At 52.0% G+C, this 10664-nt stretch overlaps 1 pseudogene; it reads right to left on the bottom strand.

Annotated features, from left to right (window-relative positions):
- Positions 1–4116: 4116 nt before the first annotated feature.
- Positions 4117–9219, bottom strand: LOC110596581 (annotated as a pseudogene).
- Positions 9220–10664: the final 1445 nt, after the last annotated feature.

A 10664-nucleotide genomic window follows, 5' to 3' on the forward strand; every position in this document is an offset into this window, starting at 1 on the left:
TCACCTCAGCCTCCCAGAGGCGCGGGATTACAGGCTGAGCCACCGAGCCCGGCTTGTTTTGTTTTTTATGAAACAAGAGCAGGGTCCTTCGAAAGAAGAACTATTTGGAGAAAAGAGAAGAACATTCAGGTCCATGACAGACCGAGCACTCGTTTCTATCCATTTGTCCCACTGCCTCAAGGGGTAAATTAGGGGTTTCGCGGGGTTCCTTCCTATGGAAAAAGGTGCAAGACCAAGGGCATGGGGAGCAGACAGGTCAGACTGGAGGAACGGGCAGGGTCCCCGAATGAACCCATGACCCCCGCACAGCGCTCTGGGGCTCCTTCTGGTGCCCTCTGGTGGCTGCTGCTCCCAGGACCACACACGTGAGGCTGGTGCCTCAGGGACCATCCACGGCAGGGTGGTTTCCACGCAGATCGCTCATGGAGACAGACGGGCGCAGGCTGGAATAACACTGTGTGTGTATGGGCATGTGTGCAGGGATCTAATTTCCTAGAGGACCTGCCACGTATAGGAAGGATCGAGTCAGTTCAGATGGGACACACCCTTGTCATATAGGAAGACAGCCAGGATCCTCAGACTCAGGGCTCATCCCATGGTCCACAGCCTGGAAAGGTACAGGCCTGAGACTGCCAGGGTGGGGTACACAGAGGGGTCTCAAACCAAAAGGGCCAGTGTGCTTTTGTGCCTGCCGCCACACACAAAAACGGCACCACACACGAGTGCACACACTGGCATACACAAAGACACACCACATGCAGGTGCGCGCACACACACTGGGTCCCGACACGGATCCCCAAACTCGCATACTCATATCCCACTTATTTCTTCAGAGACAGAGTGACCAGCCCAAGACTCAGGTGGCCCCGGGGCTGAGCAAAAGAAGGGCTCACCTGGGAACACGGACACCTCACCTGGAGCAGGAGATCTAGAAGTTCTTGGTTCCATGGAATCTTGATCCCATGCCCATATGCGCCTGTGTCCTTCTCTGTGAGGTTTCTCATGGTCACTGTGAAGGTGACCTCTGCAGGGTGGTCCCTGATGGACAGTCGGCCGCGCCTCTCTTCTCTCTCTGGCTCTTTGGTCTCCACAGTCTTCTCACATGGCAGAAGGTGTACTTTTCTGCACCAGTGTTTGTTGGACGTCCCGAATTCCTCCTGAAACTGACACTGCACACTCAGGGATTCCCCCCATGGTGACCATCACAGTGCTGGGACCGCTCAGAGAAAAACAACCTAGAAAACACAAACCCGAGTCCCAACTTTTCTCCAGACAGCCCGGGTCAGGGTGTTCTAGGGTCAGGTCCTCAAGGACTCTCAGGTGTGGAGAAGGCAACATCAGGCAGAGGGCCTCGTCACCCAGGAGTGGGATTAGGGTGAGTAGCTAATGGAAAGTGAATGCCATGGAGACAGACGGGCGCAGGCTGGAATAACACCATGTGTGTATGGGCACGTGTGTGTGTGGTTGCACATGTGATGGACCAAGATGGCATTTTTTATTGGGTGACTGTGGCAATGACTATCACCGGCACCCTCTCAACTAGAGGTTCCCCTTTGTGGTAGATGCCGTGGGGTTCTATTCAGCTGCGCTGTGTCCTGAAGCCTGGCAATCACCTGGTCAGACAGCTGCTGGGCACAGTCTCTCTGCCTCTGCCCTTGCCATGTCCCCACTTCCCTTTCTTGGCCCCTCCTCACCCACCTGAACCCTCCCTTCCCTCCCCCTAGACAGAGTTCCCCACGTCCAGTGCTTCCCACTCACCTGGGACAAGCAGGAGCAGCAGAGCTGAGGGCAGCCACATGGACCAGTCCATGGAAGTCATTTATCCAGCACAGAGTCACCTGAAGTTGCAGTAGGGTCCAGGAGGGCAACTAAGTGGGACCTCCTCTAGAGAGTCTGAGCTCCATTTCTGCTTCTCCTCTCGGCTTCCTTGTCCAGCCCTGAGTTGGGTCTGAGGCTGGAGATGGTCAAGCTGCTGCAAGCTCAGGCAAAGAAGCTACCTGGGCGGGTGTAGACAGATCTGAGTCTCGGTGCTGTCGGCTCCTCTCAAGCCCAACCTCTGGTCATGTCTAGGGTCACTAGGTCCAAAATGCAGCCCCTCCCCCACAGCCCACAGCTGCTGGTCTCATTGTATCTCACACCCATCGAGCAGAACCAGACTGGGGCCATTCCTTCTATGTGGAGCTGCCGATGTGGCACTTCTTGTTGTCAGGATAGACAGTTCTGTGGTGGAGACCGGATTTGTTCATTTTCTGTAGCCTTGGGCATGATCACAGATGGGCTATTTCTTTCGAACCTTCCACTTAGACACTCAGAAGGAGCTCTGTTTCCTATGACGCCAGGCACTCTCCACGTTGTTCTACATTGGCGCTGAGTACCCAGTGCAGGTACAAATCCTGCAGGCTGTGGCTCTGTCCTCTTGCGGCCCTTGCCTTCAAACCTAGATGTGGAGCAGCGCCACCCATGTTGGGTGGATGAGCTACTCTCACCACTCTTGGATTAAAAGTTTCAGTTGTCAAATCCTGGTTTGGTACTGGGTCTAAGCAGAAGCTTATGGAAATCAGGGAACAATAGGGTTTTCACTATGGTCTGACTCAGTGAGCCTGGCGTGCCCTTGAACTTCTGGTAGAAGGCAAGAGATTGATGGCTGGAGACCAGGGAACCATCTGACCGACAGAAGCATCTTCTCCTTGTCGTGCTTGCATTGACGTCAAAGGGCTCTGGTGGGAGGACATTTACCCTTTGCTGAGGGCTTTCCTCCAGACACACACCAGCTTCCTCCATGACTTTCTTCTGATTGCTATTTAAGTATCAGCCTGTTGGAGAGTGTGAGAGAGTCAACCCAATCCCAGCACCAGTGATCCCCTCCTTACCCTATTTTCCTCCAGACCCTCTTCCACTGTGACCTCGATGCTTCTTTCCGACACATGCATGCAAGTGTGTACTTGGTAAAGGTTTCTGTCTGTCCAATAGGATGTGAATTGCTAGAGAGCAGAGGTCTTTGTGTGCTTCTTCATTGCTAGAATCCAATGCCATGTTCATTGCTTGGAATATGCTAAGCTCCTGTGAAATATGTGTCATTAGAATAAATGGGTGAGGAGACCTGGGACTGGACACCTTGTCTGGGAGAAAGTGTCCAAAGAGTTTGAGTGTCAGAAATCTCTGGTGTTGGCAAGTCCACCTTGCTGCTGAGGGAACTCAAACTGATGGGCAGACTGAAAAACACATCCTTTATCTGCATAAGCAGGGGACGTCTAGCTCTAGTAAACAAGGCACTGACTCCACTTACCCAAACAGGTGTCAGGGACCCTCAATTAGTTACCAAATTGAATCTAGTTTCACAGTCTAATGACCCTGGATGCATGAAACTTAAGATCCCTCTGAGGAGAAATGAGGCAGAGCCCTGCTTTGTTGCCAAAATTTCTACTGTTAATCTTCTACTAGCCCTCTCCCACAGGGACCTGAACACAGTAACCAAGGTGTCTCTGCATGAGGAAGGGAAGACTCAGATTTTTGGAGATTTCCGTACCCTATTCTGAAGAAACACCAATCACAAGAGGTCAGGCATGGTACTTGGTCTGAGCAGGAATTTATGGAAATCAGGGAACAATGGAGTTTTTGCTGTGGTCTGAATCCGTGAGCCTGCTGTGCCCTTGAACCTCTGTGTTATTTCCTGAACTTCAGAACTCATCAATGAATAGACATACTCAGCAAATGGAAGAATCCACGTATTGACTCCCGAACCCGTGTCAATTAAGTTCAAGGGAAGTCATGGATCTTCCTCTACCTGCTAACATAGTGAAGCAAAGGAAGGTCACATTCCTGGAGTGACAGAGGACTCCAGGGAAGCAAAAGCAGGTTCCAAGGTCCTGGTGATGACCCGAGGTATAGCTGGCAGGGAGGGCACAGGGGATGTGTAGCCACACCTCTGGGGTGTCCATGTTTATTAACTTTATTTTGGTATATGAGGATCAAACAGGAGAAAAAAATGTCAAGAAGTTTACAAAGAGAGTATTCCAATAGATATGTAGAGAGTAATCAAAGATTTACTGACCACAGGCTCATTTCCATCCACCAGAGGGGCTGTGTTTCAGGACGGGGCCTCGATGAAAACAGATGTCATTGGTTCTCATAATCGGGCAGACTCTGTCTACTCCCAGAGCTTTTCTGAGTCCTGTTCACCCAGATTACAGCTCCCAGCATGTACAGGAGCAGAGGCACCTTCAGGAAGACCAGGAGCAGAAAGCAGAGCAGGGACCCAAGGGGGCACAGTGACACAGGGTGAGTCCTCTCCCTACAGGGAGACTCTAGGGCCCTTGACGTTATGTTGTGTCTTGTGCCACAACAATCCACAGAAAGACTAACCCCGGACAGTACAACTGTAAAGACCTCGGCCCCCTGTCCATCAGCCTAAGAATTGCCCTTGAACTTGGGAATGCAGACATGGGAAGTGCAGGACTGTGAGCAGGAAGTGAGTCGAGACCAGGGATCCAGGAGGGGCCTGTCCCCAGGAGAAGGATTTCTATGTCAGCCCTCCACATGTGGGGGTTCCTCGTCTGGGGACAGAAATGAACAATGTTGTTATTTGTTTGATATCTGCTCTCTTGTAGACACCGTTTCTCAGGAGGGCAGGGACCATGCTTTATTCAAAGGGAGTAAATGGTGCCCGCCCTGAGCCTCCAAAACTCTGCCCTAAAAATTCATGGTTGTTTTGGCTTTTTTTTTTTTAGTTGGAGTCTCACTCTGTCTCCTAGGATGGGCCGCACACTTGCGGCCACCCTAGTGTCAACCTGCTGGGCTCCGGTGATCCTTCCACCTCAGCCTTCCAAGTAGCTGGAACTATAGGCGCATGCTACCACAACTAGCTAATTTTTTTGATTTATTGTAGAGACGAGATCTCACCAAGTTGCCCAGGCTGGTCTTGAACCCGTGGGCTCAGGCAGTCTACTCGCCTCAGCCTCCCAAAGTTCTGAGCCACCGAGTCCGGCCTTTGAAGGAATGAGTGAATGACCCAGCTCAAGTGTCAGCTCTTCAGAGGAGAGCTGGGTTCATCAAACAGGATGACACTTGTGACCAGGGTTGGATAGGAGGTAGAAGAGATTGTGTCAAGGCCACTGGAGCCCTGGGCGTCTGCTCCTGCCCTGCCCTGGCCTGGTCCTGAAGGCTCCCTTGCAGGACATTTGTCCTAGCTCCCTCCTCTGCTTGCACAGTTCAGCCTCCAGGCCTCTGTGTGCTTGTCTCCAACCCTGTAGGTCTTCCTACAGGGTCTTCCGTGATTACTGAAAGAGAACGACCCCAGCACCCTTCCACACACGCTTCTCACCCCATGCGATAAATATTTTTTCCTAGTACTTGTCGCAATTTGTTGTTTTTACACATGAACTTGTGTACCGACTTGTTCTTTGTGTGACTCCACCCAAGAGAACCCCACTTCTATCAGTGCCACATGGTGGCTATGTGGTTTTCTGCTGTGACCCAATCCTGAGAAAGGGCCTGGCACTCAGTAGGACCATCACATTAGATATGGAGGGGTGGACAAAGAAGGGACCGGAAGAAAGAATACAGAACCCCCAGTTCCCCATCCCCGCCCAAGGTCCTGGTCACAGGCCCCTTACCAAGGGTTTGAGCTGGGATCAGGGCTGCCCTGACTTGTCGTGCTGGGCGAGGTCCAGGCAGGCAGGGAGGTGGGACGTCCCAGGGTGCCTGTGGTACTCTGGGTGCTGGAGGCTGTGGTCAGGGTTGTGAGTGAAGCACAGGTCAGTTTGGGTGACTTCCCCTGGGTCTCCCACTCACCTTCTCAAGTGTGCTTATAACCACCACAGATGAGGCCACTCAAACTGTGGTGAGCTGACTCCCTGGGCCCCACCTGGTCTCCTCTTCTGGCTCTCTCCCCAGTGACTTTGTAGCCAGATGGGAACTTTCAGATGTGAAAGTCACCTTGAACACCAGCGGGATGTGAGTGTCCACGGACAGGGTGAGTGTTTCCAGGCTCCACCCAAGGCAGGCAGGGATGGGGTGACCCGGAGAGAGACAGGGTGACTCACAGGGATTATGACTCACAGGGTGACTCACAGGGTCCCAGGCTGGAGTGGGGCTGCAAGTGAGAATAGCCATGGTCTCTGGAGTCCTCCCTCAATAAAAGGACCTGGGTAACACAGCCCCCAAATGTCTGGCAGGCCCATAGTCCTGAAAGACCACTGGACCATTCTCTTTGGGGGAGGGAACAACTATAAAGAATGATCTAGAGCTGGGCTCGGTGGCTCAGCCTGTAATCCCAGCACTTTGGGAGCCAAGGCGAGTGGATTGCCTGAGCCCGCGGGTTCAAGACCTGCCTGGGCAACTTGGCGAGACCTCGTCTCTACAATAAATAAAAAATTAGCCGGGCGTGGTAGCGCGTGCCTGTAGTTCCAGTTACTTGGAAGGCTGAGGCGGAAGGATCGCTGGAGCCCAGCAGGTCCATGCTGGGGTGGCCGTGAGTGTGCCACTGCACTCCAGCCTGGGTGACGGAGTGAGACACCAACTCAAAAATAAAAGAACTCTCTGGAGAGCCGACGCCTGGTGGACGCCTGGGAGAGTGTCCTGTGGTGAGGCCCGCTGACACAAGACATTGCTTCCTCTTACCCAGTGACCTCAGAGGGATTTTAGTTCCTCTGTCTTAGCTAGAAACACACAGGGTGTAAGAGGGACACATCCCATGTGAGAGAAGTGAAAACCAAGAAGAGAAAACTCTGTAGAACTCGGCACAGTTTTGGAGAATATGATGATAAACAAAATAATATACTTAGATCAACTTGACTTGTTTCTTATGAAACAAGAGCAGGGTCCTTTGAAGGAAGAACTGTTTGTAGAACAGGGAAGAGCATTCAGGTCCCTGACAGTGTGAGAGCCCATTTCTATCCACTAATCTCCCTGCCTGAGGGAGCAATTGAAGGGTTTCTTTGGGTTTCTTTCTGTGGTAAAAGATGCCAGAGTAAGAGGGAGACCGACGAGACAGCGTAGAGGGGCAGGGCGAGGTCTCCCAGGGGCATGGGACATCCCACATAGGGGGTGTGAGTCCCCTTCATGTGCCCCTGGTGCTTGCTGCTCCCAAAACAACAGCTGCGAGGCTGGCGTCTCAGGGACCATCCACGACAGGGTGGTGTCATCCAGAGACCAGGTCAGGGCAGTCTTTGGGTGTGGGGAGCTATTGCCCTGGAGGTCCTGTCCCCTATGGAAAGGACAGAGTCAGAAACTGGGCCCTTGTCAAGAAAGGAAGGCGCAAAGAACCTCAGGGCCCGTCCCATTGTCCATGCCTTGGAAAGGTTCAGGACTAAGACTGTCAGGGTGGGACACGCAGAGGGGTCTCAAAAAACAGGTGCCAGTGTGTTTTTATATCTGCTCACATAGACACAAATTGTACAACACAGAGTACACACACAGGCACATATACACACACTCACACACAAGCGCACCAGCAGCTACCCTACCAGGTGACTGTCAGGCTTGTTCCATAATCCCTGTGGGTCCCCCCCACCTCTCTGGGTCACCCCATCCCTCCCTGGCTGGAGTGGGGCCTGGATTCTCACATCTGGAAGACACAGTGGGACACCTCTCACCTGGGGTGGGGTCTGGGCAGGTGTGAGAAAGTGTACATGGACACACATATACACACTCACACAATATGTCGAGTCACTGAACCCCAGTCTCGCACACACCTATTTCACTTTCTTTCTTTCTTTTCTTATTTATTGTAGAGGTAAGGGCCTGTCAAGTTGCCCAGGCTGGTCTCGAACCCATGGGCTCAGGCAATCCTCTTGCCTCAGCCTCCCAAAGTGCTGGGATTATAGGCATGAGCCAGCACGCCCGTCCCTGGGTGTTCTTAATCAGTTTTTTTTTTTGAGTTGGAGTCTCACTCTGTCACCCAGGCTGGGTGCAGTGGCATATTCACAGCCACACAGTCTCAATCTGCTGGGCTCAGGAGGTCCTTCCTCCTCAGTGTTCCAAGTAGCTGGAACAATAGTGCACAACACCATGCCTGGCTAATTTTTGTGATTTCTTGTATAAACAAGTTCTCACCAAGTTACCCAGGCTGAGCTCAGGCAATCCTCTCACCTCGGTCTTCCAAAATGCTGGGATTACAGGCTGAACCCACTACTTTTTTTCTTTAAGAACAGAGAGACAGGGCAACCCCCTCGGGTCCCCTCCCACTGTGGGAGCTCTTCTGTCCTCTTAATAAATCCTGCTTTCTAAAAATAAAATAAAATAAAATAAAAACCAGAGAGACCATCCTGAAACACAGCTGGTCCTGGGGTGAGTGAAGGAGGGTCTTACCTGGGAGTATAGACACCTCAACCCGGAAGAAGGGATGAATCAATCTTCGGTGTCCTATAGTAGTGAACCCACACCAGTATGTATCTGTGTGTCTTCCTCTGTGAGGTTCCTCAAGGTCACTATGAAGGTGAGCTGCGCAGAATGGTCTCCGACGAACACTCGGCCGTGTCTGTCTCTCTTCTCTTTCTGGCTCTCTGGTCTCCACAATCTCATCACATATTACATGCTTTTCTGCACCAGAATTTGTTGAAAGACCCAAGCTTCTTCTCATAGCAACACTGCACACTCAGGGATGCCCCCACAGTGCCTGTCACAGTCCTGGGGCTGCTTAGAGAAAAACAACCTGGAAAACTCAAGCCCAAGTCCCCCCGTTCCTCTCTAGACAGGCCTGGGTCAGGGATGCCCTGGGTCAGGTCCTCAAGGACCCTCAGGTGTGGAGAAAGCAGTGTCAGGCAGAAGGGCCTTGTCACACAGGGGTGGGGACGAGGGTGAACAGCTTCCTTCTTGCAGGAGAGGGTATGGGGAGAGGGTGTCATGGAGACTGAAGGACCAATAACATTGTGTGTGTGGCTGCCTATGTGATGGATCGAGGTGACATTTCAGATCGGGTGACTGTGGCAATGACCATCACAGGCACCCGGGGCCCCCTCTGTTGTGGACACCCCTCACCTGCACTGTGCACTAGAGTCTGGTGGTCACCTGGTGAGGCAGCCATTGGTGTTCCTGGGTGACCCTCTCCCTCCACCCTTTCCATGTTCCCACTGTCTTCTCTTACCCCCTCCCCACCCACCTGCACCTGCCCTGCCCTTCCCTTTAGGACAGAGCCCTAGTGTCCCAGTTTGCCCACTCACCTGGGACAAGCAGGAGGAGCAGAGCTGAAGACAGCCATGTGACCCAGGCCCTGGAGATCATTTCTCCAGCACAGAGTCACCTGCAACTATGTGAGGACCCAAGGCGGGACATGGTAGGACCTCCTCCAGAGGACCTGGGTTCCACTTCTGCTTCTCTTCCCTCTCTGCCTCCTCATCCAGCCCTGAATCAGATCTTAGGCTGGAGACAATCAGAGTGCAGGAAACCCAGGGAGAGAAGCTGCCTGGGAGGGTGTAGACAGATCCGGGTCTCGGTGCAGTTGGTTCCTCTCAATCTCAATATCTAGTCTCATTCAGGGTTCCTTGGTTAAGGATGCAGCCCTCTCCCCGCAGACTGCAGCTGCTGGTTTCACTGTCTCACATACACTCCACGATGCTGAGAAAAGCTGGAGCCTTTCCTCTATGGGGGAAGGCCCCACCCTCTGTGAAATGTCACTTCCTGTTTTCAGGATGGACGAAACTTGGGGGGGGGCAGACCAGATCCACTCAACTTCTTTAACCACAGGGGAGTTGTGTCCCCCAAATTTCATGCAGCATAGGCCCTATGCACCTCTGTTCCTGAGGCCCCTAGCTCTTTCTCTGCCCTTGCAAGTTGGCATTATGTCCCAGATACCTTCGATATGCCCCATCTTTGTGCCGAGTCCCCAACCAGGGTTGAAACCTCTCAGGCTGGACCATTTCTGTTTATGTCCGTTTTCCCCCCAGACCTAGACTCAGAGCAGTGTCACCCACCCTTTGGGACTCTCACTTTCCACCCTTTGCTCTGTTGCCAAACTCGTCTCCTGTGAGAATCAGGGTAGATAATTAAGATGAAGAAAGGTCAGAAGCATGAAGATGCCAAAGAGGGAATTTGGGGGGTGATGTCAGGCTGAGGCTGAGACGGAGTCTTCTCCACACCCAAAGCCACACAGAGGATGATTTGATGACTAAGAGGATAAATACTTGCTGAATGAGTGAATGAACAAGGATTGAATATGGCCACAGAGACGGGCCCTGGCACATGTGGTCCAATGATTCTTTTATTATAGCTTTAATTTTGAGTGTTTCACTTCTGGGAAGAGCTTCAGTGGGCGGTTCTCCTCAGGGTCTCTCATTCATGAGGTTCTAGTCAAGATGTTGGCATGGGCTGCAGTCATCTGAAGGCTGGACCAGGACTGCAGGATCTGCTCCCAAGATGGTGTACTCACCAGCTGCTGGCAGGAGGCCTCATGCATTGCTCAAAAGAGCTCCTTGAGTATCTTCATGACACGGCAACTAGCTTGTCCCGAGAGAGTAAGCCAAGAAATACTTCTGAAAGTTTGCTTGACTCTCTTTCTTTTTTTTTGGTATTGCTTATTTACCTTTTTTTCACATAGTAAAGAGTTTATATATATTAATCACTCCTCTTCCCAACTAGTTTACAAACGCTCAGAGAGTAAACAAGCGGACCACAAGCATGTACTAGAAGTGATAGTGTCAGGATTTCTCTGGCAATAATGCCCAAGGATC

This window comes from Carlito syrichta, unplaced genomic scaffold, assembly GCF_000164805.1.
Source record: "Carlito syrichta isolate Samal-C Ts95f unplaced genomic scaffold, Tarsius_syrichta-2.0.1 Scaffold311090, whole genome shotgun sequence".
Taxonomy (NCBI): Eukaryota; Metazoa; Chordata; class Mammalia; order Primates; family Tarsiidae; genus Carlito; species Carlito syrichta.